A 16046-nucleotide genomic window follows, 5' to 3' on the forward strand; every position below is an offset into this window, starting at 1 on the left:
TATCAATTTCTGTTGTACAGCTTAATGCCTCAGTCATACATAAGCATACATATATTCGTTTTCATATTCTTTTTCATTCTAAGTACTATAAGATATTGAATATAGTTCCCTGTGCTATACAATATGAACTTGTTATTTTTCTATTTTATATATAGTAGTTAGTATCTACAAATCCTGAATTCCCAATTTATTCCTTCCCATCCCCCTCCCTTACTGGCATCCATAAGTTTGTTTTCTATGTCTTAGTTTGTTTCTGTTTTGTAAATAAATTTATTTGTCTTTTTTTGTACATTTCACATATAAGTGATATCATATGGTATTTTTCTTTCTTTTTCTGGCTTACTTCAATTAGAATGACATTCTCCAGGTCCACCCTTGTTGCTGCAAATGGCATTATTTCATTCTATTTTATGGCTGAGTAGTATATTGTTTAAATATACCATGACTTCTTTATCCAGATCTGTTGATGGACATTTAGGTTGTTTCCATGTCTTGGCTACTGTAAATAGTGCTTCTATGAACATTAGGGTGCATGGGATGGCTGGATCATGTAGTAAATCTATTTTTAGTCTTTTGAGGAATCTCCATACTGTTTTCCATAATGGCTGTACCAAACTACATTCCCACCAACAGTGTAGGAGGGTTCCCTTTTCTCCACACCCTCTCCAGCATTTATTGTTTGCGAACTCTTGAATGATGGCCATTCTGACTGGTGTGAGGTGATACCTCACTGTAGTTTTGATTTACATTTCTCTGATAATTAGCAATATTGAGCATTTTTTCATGTGCCTATTGGCCATTTGTATGTTTTCACTGGATATTGCTTGTTTAGATCTTCTGATCGTTTTTGGATTAGGTTGTTTGTTTTTTTCTTATTAAGTTGTATGAGCTGTTTATATATCCTGGAAATTCAGCCTTTGTCAGTCTTATCTTTTGCAACTATTTTCTCCCATTCTGTAGGTCGTCTTTTTGTTTTGTTTGTGGTTTCTTTTGCTGTGCAAAAGCTTATAAGTTGATTTAGGTCCCATTGGTTTATTTTTGCTTTAATTTTTATTGCCTGGGTAGACTGCTTTAGGAGAACAATGCTAAGATTTATGTCAGATAATGTTTTGCCTATGTTTTCTTCTAAGAGGTTTATAATGTCTTGTCTTATGTTTAAGTCTTTAAGCCATTTTGAGATTATTTTTGTCTATAGTGTGAGGGAATATTCTAACTTCACTGATTTATATGCAGCTGGCCAGTTATCCCAACACTATTGGCTTAAGAGACTGTCTTTACTCTATAGCTTGTATTTAAATTTGGAGAGATGTTGTTATTTGTTTTTTTATGATGTATTACCTCATTTTATCTCTTCCTACTAAAAACTCTGTTGAGTTTGCTTTGAGTTGATAAATAAATAAATAAATTTAGTCTATAACTAACATACTTAAAATATTTAAAATTCACATTCTGAAGTTTAGTATCATCTCTCTCTACAGTCAATTCTTGGTACGTATTCTTTATAAAGTTTTATATTCTTGTATGTGGTTTTGCAAGTTACTTGTTAAGGTTAATCCTGAATTTTTTTATAGTTATCATTGCTCTTGTGAATGTGTTCTTTTATTCCCCATTATATTATCTGTTGTGTATTATATTTACATATGGGAAAGCTAAAGCATTTTTGTGTATTCACCTATAATATTTTGTTAATGAATACTGTTTTTAGATTTTTGAGTTTCTTAGTAGTTTATTTGATTGATCTTTCCATAGAAAGAGATTTGTATGTTATTGATCAAATCAGTGGTCATTTAGTCATGATTTTCATTAATTTTCCTTCTATCTTCATTAATGCCATTCTTCTGTGTTTTTAATGAATTTTTGTCTATAATTGTACTGAGTTGAATATTTATTTCCTGTCTTTCTTATTTTTAATGAATGTGCTTAAGGGTACATGTTTTCCTCTGGTAAATGTGTTAATAAATTATATATTTCCTGGGTGTCTTTGTACAAACATTACGCTAAGCACTTTCAATTCTTACATAAGGTGAAGTAAATTAAACAAGGTCACCCTTTTAGGAAGAACAGATTTGGGATTCAAGCTCACACCTGGCCCGATGTGGAGCACGAGTATTAGACCATGTGGCTTCCCACACACTCTGAGAAAATATTTAGTGGTAGCCATCAGTGTTGATCTCCTTTTAATTTAAGAATTTCTTTTGGACAAGCATTTCAAATGATTTCCTGGTTATGGATTCATTTTTGTCAGTTCTTTCGATAAATTCAAAATATTATTGCATTGTAATAAAAATGTAGCTGGAATGATTTCTATCTTTTGGAATATAGAAATATTTTATTTTGTCTAATTTTGTGAATTTTCTGTGGGTATTTAAATGTTACATATTCCATATACGTACAAAGTTATAATTTTTATTTTGTATATATAAAGACAAAAGGAATCCTAATGGTGTAATCCATACCTTCTGTATCCTTACTTATGTTCTATCTACATGACCTGTTCTTTCAAAGGCTATTAATTTCTTACACTAAAATCATAGATTTTCAATATTTATCATTTTTCAATTTGAAATTAAAAAAATAAAAATATCATTTTACTTCTAACAATTTTAACATATTTCAATACTTTGTTGTAATATGCTTAATAGATTATTACATCATCTTGGTTGATTGAACGTTTTATTAACATAAATATCTCCCTTTGTTCTGTATAGAACTCTTTGAATGGTGCTTTGCCTCTTTAAAATAACTATAATCAGATTTCTATTTGTAAATATATGCTCTGTATATTGCTTTGCATTTAATATTTTTAATCTTTCTAAGTTGTTTTATTTTAGCTGTGTGTCTAATTACTAGACTATAGTTGACTTTTTTAATGCAGTGTTACATTTGTTCATTTTATTAAGGACCCCATTTTTCTACTGGATCCCAGAAAACTCTATTGCAATGTGAATTAGTGAACCTCTATTATCCAACATCAATTATAAAACGTCTCAAGATTTGCGTATCAGTACAAAACATTTTATGCAATTATGCCTATTATATTGACTGGTAACATGTTTCATAAACAAATAAATAACATGGCCAGAATCAGCTTTAAATTCTTGTTTCTTTAGAACATCACAAGCTATTTTCAGCATCAGAGTGAAAGCTGGGCATCAAGCTTTCCTCCTGAGGCTCATTTTCAGTGCATATCATGTTAGGCCAGGTCCTCAGAATCACATACCCCTAATCACGCATTTTGTTTTATGTGGTCTTAAGTAGCACGTTTATCCATAGAAGCCTGGATAAATAATATTACAACAGTGAAATATCTATAGTGTCCTCTGCTCTTCCAAACTAAATTTTGATTAACCTTAGAATGTTTTCAAACGTTGAAAACATACAGAATTGCTCAGGAGTGTTTTTGTTTCTTTCTTTTCTTTTTTTGTTAATGGCTGTTAATGTCTTTGAAGTGTTTAGTGTTTCTCTCTTCCTTGGTCTGTGACATCTTCCGTAGAGCTGATGCTCAGGAAGGCTTATGTGCTCTTTGCCAAATGGCAGTCTGAATTTACGCCAAGAACACTGAAAATGTGTCTGCAAGCATCTCAAAACAGTAAGGAACAGAGATATACTGAGTTATTGCATCCTTTCCATTATCTCTTGTCTTGGTAACGCTGATGATAGGAGCAGCTTTAAAATACTGTGGCATTTTATTTGGGGTTACAAAAATTAATTATCCAAAATGTGTATGTTCTTTGGAAAGTGACAGATGGGATGGGTTTCACATATTAGGGAAAATGAGGATATTTAAGGTGTTAAAGCTTTGCCATGAATGTCATATTTGGCACACTTGAAATCTACTCAGTGTAACCTATGGATTTTACTAAACTGTAAGTGTCAAGTCAAGAGAGCTAACAGCAATCATAGAACACCGTCATTCTGTTATCACCAGAGAGCTGTCTTCTTAAATACAGGATGGTGGGTGGTGCTGTCCTAGTTGGGTGATAAAAATGGTCCTTGTGAGCTACTACATTGTGACTAGAAAATAATCAAATGCTATGGAGACAGAATTGTTTTAAGAACTCCATGAATCAGGCTCCATAAATTTGGTTCAGTTTTAATTGTCTGAAAAATGGCAACAGCTGAGCATGCTGTGCAGTTATGAGAAATCAGACCTTTATATTTGTTGTTGTTTCCATTTTTTTTTTTTTCGATGGTTGTTCTAGGCAATGCTTGTTGAAGAATGTCTGTTCAGCAAGCAGTTTAATAAACCCTCCTGACATTTCATAAGGTAGCAACGGTTGAAAAGTCAATGGAAGAAAGGCTCCATAGTATAGTCATTCCACCACATGAAGATCGGAATTAAAGCAGCTAAGGTAAGCATTTGTTATATGAGTTATGTGGCCGCATCTATGTGCTTCCACATATATACCTTGTATGCATAAAATCTTCCACCTATATTACAACGTAAAATATTAAAAACTAATGAAAAATGACATTTGCTGAGACCTAGCTTATTATATATATTTTGTAAGTGGAATGAAATCTGGCTGTGCCACAATTTTGATATCAAACTGCCTTTTCTTCCTGTTTACATTTTGCAAGCACAAGAAGCTTCAGCTGGAAAATTGGCCCCTAATCACAACTTACTAAGCTTTTACTGATATTGCAATAGAAGTAATGGGTTTTTAATGAGCTTATCCATTTTAACATTTATATAACTTATTAACGTTTTTCTTTTCCACATTTTGTATTTTAACAAAAAGGCTGGATTTAATAATTTTCTTTATGGAACTTTTGAATCCTCAGAATTCACTAATACCACGATTCAAGTTATCGTTGATAAATTTACTAAGTTGAGGTAATAACTTAAGTGTTATTGTAGGGCTAGATGTACTATGAAGGACTATTCATGGTGAAAACTCGTGTCCCACCTGTGGCGTGGTACCTGCCTTACACAGATCTGGTGTAGAAGGGGTATCAACTTTCACAGCCACAGAGATAGGATTACTATCTTTAGGAAAGTAAATTTAAAATATTGCATGTTGCATGAATTTGACCTGGAATCCACTGTTAGCCTAATGAGTGGATAAACTGTCAGGCTGAGAATGTCCAATGGGGCATTAGCATGGCACTCCAGACTGAAGAGGTGTTTGGACTGTGCTGGTCCTAGAGAAAGCAGTATGAGGTGGGGTTCAGCTCAGAGACATACGAGAAGTGGAGAGAGACGATGACTGACAAGAGGGTGGAAATGAGGGACAAGGCAAAGGCAGGCAAACATCGTCTTTCTTATAATATAATTATTTTTGTGGATAACTTACTAAATTTAAACCATTTAGGAAGCTTTCGGTTATTAGTTTATCCATGTGATTTGGGAAAAAAATTATTGATCTTCCAGAATTATTTTAAGGAGGTCATAACTAAGTGATAATGGGCATACTTGTAAATTAGTCTTCTTAATTGTCCATAAATTTCTGTTTTTCTTAAAAGAAATACTAGTCAGGAGACTAGTTTTATACGGATGTGTAACTTTTATTTCTACTGTTTTATCATTTACATGACAACTATATACTTGTTGCCTTGGCAAACAAAGATGTCAAATATTGCAAATGGTCAATGGAAAATACATTGAACTTTTGCTCACATGTATAAATTACCCCACTTTCACAGTAGTGCTCCCTTGGAAATAATTTTTTTTTTAATTTTAAATTGACACACAAACACTGAATTAGTTCCTTTCCTTTTCTCAAAGACCCTGCAAGAAATCCAATAATTTTAGCATGTCTATTTGCAAAAGTTTGCAGGATGTTATATCATTATACTATTTGCATCTTATATATTAAAGTGATGCAGGCATACAGTGATATAGCAGACCTGTGATCACATCAAGGATAAAAACAAAGGGACTTCAGAAGGATGTGTGTCTTCAATTCGAATGTTTCAAGTCTTTTATGCTCAGGGCAGACACATGTACAAAAGCACATATTCAATAAGTATGCTATTAAAATACATCGAAAATTACAGGTAATGTTTAGAGGGTAATCCAGACTTTGCAAAATGCCATTCGAATTTTCAGTCCTTTTCCTAAACAGAACTATGTAGCCTACTTTAATGAACTGGATGAAAATTTCTAATCACTTGTCATGTTATGGAATAAAAGCCTTTGTGTTAAGCCCCAGAGGGTGAGAGTGAACCGGTTTCATCAGAAGCCTGATTTTACAGGCCGCTCTGTGATCCAGGTGCTAAAAGGCTCCGGAGCAGAAGGTGGTCAGGCACTGGGGCTCTTCTGTTCATTAGGCCTCTTACACCCTTTCTTGGCGGCTGCCCTGCAACAGTGTGAGTCATTAGCACGAGCCTGGAATTGTGTGAAGAGAGATCTATGCTTTTGTCTTGTGCAAAGTCTTTGCAGTACAATCAAATTTTCTACACGGTGTAATTTCACAGCTTGCGCCCTAGTCACTGACAGCTCACAGCACTGTTGTTATTCAAGGCTAAGCAGATGAGAGAGACATAAACGACTCATCGCATGCAGGAAGTTGTGTCTTCAAAGTAGCCTAATTGTGCGTCTCCATTTAGGGAATGATTCAAAACAAATGAAAATTTCCTGACCACTGGAGGAAAAGCAATGCCAAGCGGATTGTTTATATCAAATTCTTCTAGGGTGGAAATTTCCTTAATAAAATATCACAGAAGGAAAGGAAGTAGTGTGAATAATGCAAACGGATTAGAATATAAAATCAAATATCACACCCGGTAGTAAGCAAATAAATATAAATCTAAACAATAATAAATATAGCTTAACTCTGCCTAAAATATGGCAAAAATAAAAGAATCTAAGATTTAGTGTCGATGAAAGTGTAGGAAATGGACAACCCTTGTATTTTAGATTAAGTGCAAATGTCCCAATATATGTTTTTATTAAAAAAATGATACTGTCTTTTGGTTCACTGCCTCTACTTTAATTATCCAAAGGCAATAGGTAATAATAAAAGATGCACATATATTTTTAACCCGATGTAATACTGTTTTAAAGTAGCAGTAAATATGTTGTGACTTAAAAATAAAAGTTTTAATATTCAAAGAACAGAACTGACTTCTTTCCTTATGGAGTGAAGTTCTGTGAATGTCAGCACAGGCGTCACACCTGTAACCACCAACATAAACAGGACACAGAACAATTCCATCACCCGCGAAACTGCCTTATGCTGTCCTGTATATTCACTCCCCCCTCCTCCCTGAACCTCTGGCCACTACTGTGTTCTCCATCACCATAATTCTGTCTTTTCCAGAATGTCATATAACTGAAGCACTGAGTAAGTAATCTTTTGAGACATGCTTCTTTCATTCAGCATAATGCCTGTGGAATTTGCCCAAGTTATTGTGGGTATCAAAAGTTTGTTCTTTTTCACTTGCTGAGTATTATTAAACTGTTTGGATATACCTCAGTTTGTTAATCGACTCACCTGGTGAAGGCCATTTGCACCTTTCCAGTTTTGCACAATTAGGAGCAAAGCTGCTATAAACATTTTTGTTTGCGTTTTGTGTGTATGCAAGTTCTCACATCTGTAGAGCAGGTATTCTGAGATTCTTGAGTCATAAAGTAAGTGCAGGTGTAATTTTTAAGAAACTGCTGAACAATTTTCCAGAGTAGCTGTCCCTTTTTGTATTCCAACCAGCAGTGTATAAGAGATCCAGCTGCTTACATCGTTGGTATTGTCAGAATGCTTTGTACTCAGAGGATCTAATAGGTGTGTAGGGGGAGTTCATTGTGTTTTTAATTTTCATTTGCCTGGTGGCTAATGATGTTGAACATATTTTCATGGTCTCACTTGACATCCTGATCTCCTCTTGGTAATGTGTCTGTTCCTATCTTTTATGCATTGTTTGCTTGGTTTATTTGTTTTCTTATTGTTGCTTTTTAGAGAGCTTTGTATATTCTAGCTACTCAGATATGTGATTTGCAATTTTTTTCTCCCAGTATTTAGCTTGTCCCTTTTATTTATTAGCAGTGTCTTTCCCAGAACAAAAGATTTTACTTCTGCTGAAGTCCAATATATCATTTTTAGAGGACCATGTTTCTGGCACCAGGTATAGATTTTTAATAAGAAATTTTATTGCATAATTTTATGAAGGATTGAAACAAACTCAAATGTCTAGCAGAAAAGATTAGTTATATATAATATCCATATATATGATAAGATCATATGCAGCCATTATAAACCACAATTTAGAATAATATTTAAAAATACAGAAAGTACTTATCAGACAGTAAGTGATTACAAAAGTTATATATGATATGTCCTCTTTTAAAATCATATATAATTATATACATGTATGTATGTGTGTGCAAGTAGTATTTATTTGTAGAAAAATATATACTAAATATTAATGATTCTCTAAGTATTCGGTCTAACCACCTTACTATTTTTCTGAATTTACTTTTTTTTTTTTTTACAAAGAAAATGTATTTGTTAAAATTAGCAAACAGAATTACTTTTACAGAAAATAAATATTTCATGAATCCATATTTGTCTATATGAAATCTGTACTTTAAAATGTATTTGAATGCAGAATCACTGTAGTCATTACAAATTATTTTCAACTTCATACTTTTTTGACACATTTTAAGTGTTCACTGTAGGTTAGATGTGGGTATCTTAGAATTATTTAAATGGAGAACAGACATGGTTTACCCAATTTTGTGTATGATTAATATTTTTAATCTTCTTAGGATTGATATAGCACATAATTTTAAAATTTACAGTGAGACATTTCCTGATCTTTTATATATACATTTTCCTGGAAATATATTCTTACATGTGGAGCAAAAATATACTTGATGAAAACAAAATAACTGAAAAATTTTCAAATTTGAATTTTTAATTAGTAAACTAAGGATCATATCACATTTTTACCTAATATACATTTTAACCATGTATTACTATTTATCCAGTCTCTCTTGAGGTTAGATAGTTTAGAAAGACACTTTTTAAAATATTGCAGATAAACTGATAGAACTGAATGATGAAGTTATAACTAACAAATACCCTCTTATTCCTAAGCCTCTCATTTCTTTTATGAAATGTATGAGACAATTAAAGTAATTCTTTCTTCCCTAATGTTCTGCATTGATATTAGCAGTTGTTTAAATCCAAGTGCATTTATACTCTGCTTCTAAGGCAATATGAGTTCTGAGCAGTCTCAGCCCCAGGAAAATAAGCATGTGTAACTATACCCTCTAATCTAAACTGTCGTCTGGGCTGCACCAATCATGCAATTGTCACGGCAGCCACTAGGGGGAGAAGTTACAAAGTACTGCAGCTGAGACCCCGAGCTGCCTTACTCTAGCTGAGGCTCTGGCATGCAGTGATTTCTGTCTCAGTGTCCTGTTGTGTTCAAACTCTAAATCATTGACATCCTTAAAATAAAACCCTCTTACAGAGTGTCTTAAACTGCTTAAGTAAATCTGTTCCCTTCCACCTAAATAATATAGCAGGGCTTCTCTACTGCACTTTAGAAGTGAGATATATGAAAATATTCTTGTATCCTCCAAATTTTCATGTTCTGAAAATTATTATTTAACTATAGGCTTCAGACTCCCTTGCCTAACTTGAAATTTAAAACAGGTTATTTTTTTTTTAAAGTTTCTTAAGCATTTGTGAAAGGCAAAGGCTATACTCAGAGGCTTAAATTGAGAAACAGAATCAGTGAATTAACAAAAATATGTATTGAATATCAATTCTATGCATAATGATTTGCATATACAATTTCATTTAAAACCTTGTAGAGTAGATATAATTTCTGTGATTTAGGTAAGAAAATATAAGCACAAACTTGCCTAAGCACACAGGTGTTGCAAATGTCAAGAAATAGTGTCTTTAGTTAAAGATGTGCCAGTTGGACTGGAATAAGGACCAGCGTGGTTATATAGTTACAGAATAGATTCTCACAAAAACTCTACTTCGGGAGATGTATTTAGTCAAATTGTCAAAGTACATCAATTACCTCTTACTAAAACATCTGGAATATTGTTGAACATTTTAGGTCGATAGAAGCCCTTTATTAAAATACTGTATATTGAGTTTTTTTTAATACTTACTATTGAATTAATAATACATAAAACATATGCACGTTTACAAAATATTTAGAGGCTAATTTTGAAATAGTATTTTTTGTCAAGATATTTGATAGATAATACAGGGTCAGAATAAGGAGATAGCTGAAAAAATGAACAAATTCCAGAGATATTTTGTTTCTAATTTATTTGACGCTTGTAAGATATCACACTTATTCTCTTTTTTTTTTCCCGGACCCCCAGGCATGAAACAACTCTGGCCACCAACCCAAGCATCAAGCTAAGATGGAAAAAGGGCTAGACACCCACTTTGCCCCTGACTGACAGAAGAGCAGCACCGCCAATCAGGTGTCTCTTTGCCCATCGCCAGGGGGTTACTCTTACTCTTACAGAAGGCAGGGGGAAAGCAAAATAACAAGGAGAAAGTAGAAGATGATTTAGGAGAACAGATTATTCATGAAACAAAACTCTGGATGAAGGAGAGGAGGAATCCGGATGAAGCAGAAGGATAAGACACCTTAACAACTTTCTAGGTGGAGAGAAGTTGAAGTTGCATCATCTCATCGTAAGAAGCAGCTTCTCCTGGGTTAATATGAAGTGGAGGAGATTGTGGGTGGGTGCAAATTTTGTCAAGAGATGTTTTCCAATTTAGAAGGCCATGGAGAAAGTGGCATCATTTGGTAATAAATTTGGAACTGGTACTCATTCTTTATCAGACACATATTTATTGAGCACATTTCATGAGTCAGCATTGGTGAACTACACACACTCTGTTCTCGTGAGTTCCATAGGAGAATGTAAGAACAGAACTTTAAGGAGTACTCAAGTCCTGCTTTTTATTCATTTATTTTAAATTCAGATGCCAGCTGATGTCGCACTGCCCTCTGAAATGTAGACTGGCTCAGCTACCCTCACCCAGATCATGTGGGTAATCCAGTGCTTTCCTGAAAGTCTTGTGGCTTCCTAAGGGATTTCATTCTCTGCGATCTGAAGTTTCAGCTTTTCATTACTAACTCCCTTTCTCAAGCATTTCTTTCTCATCTGGCTGTTATGTTTTCTTAGTTACCTCACTGAGCCAGACAAGAAACCCAACATGATCCTTGATTTTTATTCTCTGAAATACTTATATGAGGCATTTGTACACGTGCAGATTATCTGAGGTATTAAGAAGCTGGAGAACATTTACCAAGCAGCAATGCAAACAACGTAAAAATGAAAATTAAACATACTTTTCCTAAAACATCTATTTACTATCCTGACCAAATTTCCTCTCAGATTCTGCCTCCTGCCTTGTTGCTATGTGACCTCACTCCCTCCCCCTCCTTTCCTCCTCTTATCCTAACCATTCCTTTGTCTTCCCTTCCCTTCCTTCCTCTCAAATTCAGTGAATCTTTCTGAATATTTTTGTTTCCCAGGCATCCTAACAGAGCCTGCCTTGGGTCTGGGGTGAAGGATGATGACAAGGAATGGTGATTATTTTTATTTCCTAGGTCTACAGAAAGGCCCTGTAAGTCCCATAAACATAGCCAATGGTGACTATCTTTCCTTTCTTGAACTCATAACATATTTTCTTGACAATTAATACTGGGTTATTCAGTAGAGAGACCACCTTTTAGATCTATCACGTGTTTCTGAGTTGGTCAGAGTCCCAGTAAGAAACAAGAGGCATCTTCCCAAGTTGTTGATCTTTCTGGAACATTTCAATACATTCTTACTTTACACTGAGCGGTATTAAAACTCTTAATAATGGCCCGCAAGACCTGGGATAATCTTTAACAATGGAGGCTTCTTAAACTTTGGCCTTTTAGTCTCCAGAAAGTACTAAGTTGCCTTGTTTTCTTCCCACCCCACTCTTCTGGATATTCATTAAAGCTGTTCCCTTTGTTTTAAAGCCGTATCACCGTGATTAAAAAACAAACAAACAGAAACTATGGTAAAATACACATGACACTACACTTAGCACCTGAATCATTTTCTTTTTCTGGGGGGAGGTAATTAGATTTATTTATTTTTATTTATTTTTAGAGGAGGCACTGCGGATTGAACCCAGGACCTCGTGCATGCTAAGTATGCACTCTACTGCTTGAGCTATACCCTCCCCACTCTGAATCATTTTTAAGTGTGAGGTTCAGTAGGGTTAAGTGTATTCACAATGCTGTGAAAAAGATCTCCAGAACTTTTTCATCTTGCAGAACTGAAACAATACCTGTTAAAGAACAAGCCCCCATTTCTGCCTCTCCCCCAGCCGCTGGTGACCACCATTCTAATTTCTGTTACTATAAATTTGACTACACTAGATGTGTCATATAAGTGGAAATATATAGTATTTGTCTAATTGTGACTGGCTTATTGTATTTAGCTTAATGTCCTCAAGACTCATCCATGTTGCTCTATGTGTTAGAATTTTCCTTCTTTTTAAGGCTGAATAACATTCCATTGTATGTATATATATTTTGTTTATCCACTGTCCATGGGCACTTGGGTTGATCCTACTTTCTAGCTGGTCTGAATAATGCTGCCATTGAACATGGGTGTACAAACATCTCCTCCACACCCCACTTTCAGTTCTTTTGGATATTCTTTTGAGTACCCAGAAGTGGAATTACTGGATCATATGGTAATTCTATTTCTAATTTTTTTGAGGAAATGTCATACTGTTTTCCATAGTGACTGCACCATTTTACATTCCTCCAACAGCGCAGAAGCGTCGGTTACTCCATATCCTTGCCAACAATCATCATGCTTTCACATAGTGGTTCTATCCCTTTACATCCATTTAAATATTAACACCTTGGAAAAGTCCTGATGATCTGATCTAAGGGTGTTGCCCACTCTGCTCAATCTACAACCATTAGGATGCCTTATTCGTTACATGCATAACATTTTAAATTTGTTCCAAGTATATTATTAGTGGCTCCTTTTCACTTTTGTTGTGTGTTTTTGTTAACAGACTATTAACTCCACTCCATGAACATGTGAGGGTGGAACTGTGTTTTTTTGCCTTCTGCCACTCTCTACGAGATGGTAATCCTGAAAACATTTATCAATAAGTACTATTTATATACTATTCATCACGTGTACCTTTGAGAAACTTGACAGCAATAACAACAGTCACTGTACACTGGGGTGAGCTAAGCATTTTATTGCAATTCTGTAATCTTTACAATATTGAAAATTATGCATGTAATTGCTACTTGATGTTGAAGAAACTGAGCTTTTAAATACCAAGGCACATGGGTGGTCAGTGGTAAAATGGATGCTGAGAACAAGGTCTACTTGATCAAGGTCAGATTGTGAGTACATGGTCCTTGAAGAATAAAAATCTAACTTTATCTGATTCTAACCCTGGGTGCTTTCTTGGGAAAATAATTTCTCAGCAAAGCACATTCCTACATCCTCTACAGAATCATCTTTGCTACAATAGATTCACTATATAAGTTTACTTTTTCCTTAACAGGCATGTTCACTCCAGCATTGCTGTAAATAACTTACTTAATATTAAATGACTTGTGTATGTATACATAAATAGCATACAAATGTAAAACTGTGTTTAGCTTCCCTGTGAAACCGTACACCTAACTACTATAATGTTTGCTGAACTGGTTAAAAAAATTCAAGATTAGGCAGATACATTGTTTAGGAAAAAAATTCGAATAATCTGATTGGACTAATGAATATTATAGAAAAACTAGAACAATTAAACAAGTATGTTACTGATTATAATCTCATTTGAATTTATATTGCTATCAAAAAACACTTACAGTTTCTATGCTACTATAAAGAGTTGATTATAAACCACCTGTGGCATAGAATTAATGATATAATTTATGAATAAATACATGTTTATTTCTTTAATCATTCTCTTGAGCTGACTATATCACAATCATTTAACGAAATGATGTTAAGAAGCACAATAGAATGTTAATCTCTTAAATTTTAACAAGTTTTAAGTGATAAAACTTTTGAATTTCAAGATATGCATCATGATTTCTTTCATATGAATGTGTATACATATAATTACTGAAGTATACATCTTGCATGTTTGTGTGTACATCATCATATTTCTAAACAGTAGAATATAGATGGTCATTAAATATCATGTTATGTATTCTACGTTATATATTATTTCTTAATATAGGCATTTATATATATATGAAACTTTGCATTAGCAATATATTTTCCTTCAACACAATTGGGTAAATACATGAATCTGTCCCATTCAATATACTTACAGTCAACTTTTTCATGATAGAAGACTTTTTTTCGGGCATGTGCTTAAACGACTCAGAGCCTGGGCTAAATATATTCGTATTTCTACCACATGTTACACCTATATCCAATTCTATTTTTTCACATGGGCATTTTTTACATGACTCTTTACCCTGAAAATGAGAAGCATATACTTAAGAAAAGGCAATGGTCCTCTGAGATCGCTAAACAGAATGTAGACCTGCAACACAGTGCTTAACTATATAATTCTCCAGGGATTTTTACTGTTTGAAGGCTGAGGTAATGGCATGCAAATTTCACTGCCACTGACATTTTTCACTTGAGAATTAACATATATAAAACTCAATTTTTTTTTGTTACATGAAAGAAATCATCCTCTCTACCTCCTACTGCTAGACTAGCTTTCCATCCTGGTTTTACCATTTCTATTAATGTTGAGTTTATATTGCATTTTACTAAGAAAGAAAAGTTTTTGAAGAAAACTTTTATTGACATATAATAAGCATGCAGAAAGTGCGTGCATCTTAAATATGTTGAACCATTCGAATTTTTTATATATGAGCCTGCATACATTTAAATATTTTACTCAGTTTTTTAAGTTGTCAAATACTTTTAAAATATGAGAAAAATGATAGAAACAGTGAAAAAGGATATTATATAAAACAAACTTATTAATCATGAAAGTCACATTCCACGTAGCAAGGCTACTGTATCTTCTTATTTCAGTTGCTATCAATAAGTAGACAAAATTTTTTATATATGAGAAGATACATTCGTGACTTGTGGTTAACAGAGTTAGAATCTCTGTCAGCTGTGTCAGCCTCTTAAAAATACACAATTTTGCAAGGACTTTCTGAAGCTTTTACCTAACAATGATGTTGGAAGTACTAATATGAGTTAAGCATTTATGGATGCTTATTGTGCGCCAAGTATAGTTTAATGCCTTCTGCATACATTAACTCACTCAAGCAATGGAATAACCCTATGATCTACTTTTTGACATCATCCTGATTGTGCTAGTGGGTACGTAGACAAACCTAATTCCAATCTAATTCCAGAGACATTCTCTTTCACCCACAACATTATACTGCCTTCCAGAGCATTGAGAAGTCCATTCTACCTGATAACTATAATTTTTGATATTTTAATTAAAATCTTAGAAGAGACATCAACATTTTAGATTATACTCCTAATGTTTTGGTCATTTATTTTATTTTTTCATGTATATGTATATGTAATATGTATGTTACATATTGTATATAATATGTGACAATATTATTTATAATACAATAATATATATAACAATATATGTATATATATACATACACACACATAATGTATAATCATATAATTTAGAGTCAGTTGTGATTACATTATAGATTTTCTAACCAGTCAGCTTCATTCTATAAATTATAAAGTGAGGCCAAAGTGGCAAGCCTCTCAAGCTGGGTTGTTGGGTAGGGTCAGAAGCAGAATCACTTTCTTGGTATCAGATCCAGCACCTTTTGTTACGGTGGCCACTAAGTCATTGTGATTCCTATTACATTTACTTATATGTTATGTAAAATATCAAGCAACACTTTGGATCCACAGAGAAAGTTCCCTAAGGAACATGGACAGCTGCTCAGATATAATCTCATTACTCTGGCAAAATACAGGTTTGAGATAAGTTTAGCCAAATTTGTGTTTCAAACTGTAAACCATTGTGCATGACAGTGAAGTTAGAACTTCCTTGAAATCCTTGGGTTATTTCTTCTTAAAATCT

General features: G+C 33.7%; 1 long non-coding RNA gene and 1 other non-coding gene across 3 annotated transcripts; both read right to left on the reverse strand.

Moving 5' to 3' along the window:
* Window positions 1–1128: 1128 nt before the first annotated feature.
* Window positions 1129–15000, reverse strand: LOC116658395. Of its 2 annotated transcripts, XR_004313778.1 has the most exons (3): window positions 14990–15000; window positions 10930–10935; window positions 1129–1277 (listed from the first exon to the last, which is right to left on the reverse strand). It is a non-coding gene; the product is annotated as an uncharacterized LOC116658395 (long non-coding RNA). The 2 variants fall into 2 exon arrangements; XR_004313776.1 differs by lacking the exons at window positions 10930–10935; window positions 14990–15000 and adding an exon at window positions 12482–12495.
* On the reverse strand, window positions 10282–10426 carry LOC116659379. Its single transcript, XR_004314744.1, has one exon. It is a non-coding gene; the product is annotated as a small nucleolar RNA SNORA48 (small nucleolar RNA).
* Window positions 15001–16046: the final 1046 nt, after the last annotated feature.

Source organism: Camelus ferus, chromosome 2 (assembly GCF_009834535.1).
Source record: "Camelus ferus isolate YT-003-E chromosome 2, BCGSAC_Cfer_1.0, whole genome shotgun sequence".
Lineage (NCBI taxonomy): Eukaryota > Metazoa > Chordata > Mammalia > Artiodactyla > Camelidae > Camelus > Camelus ferus.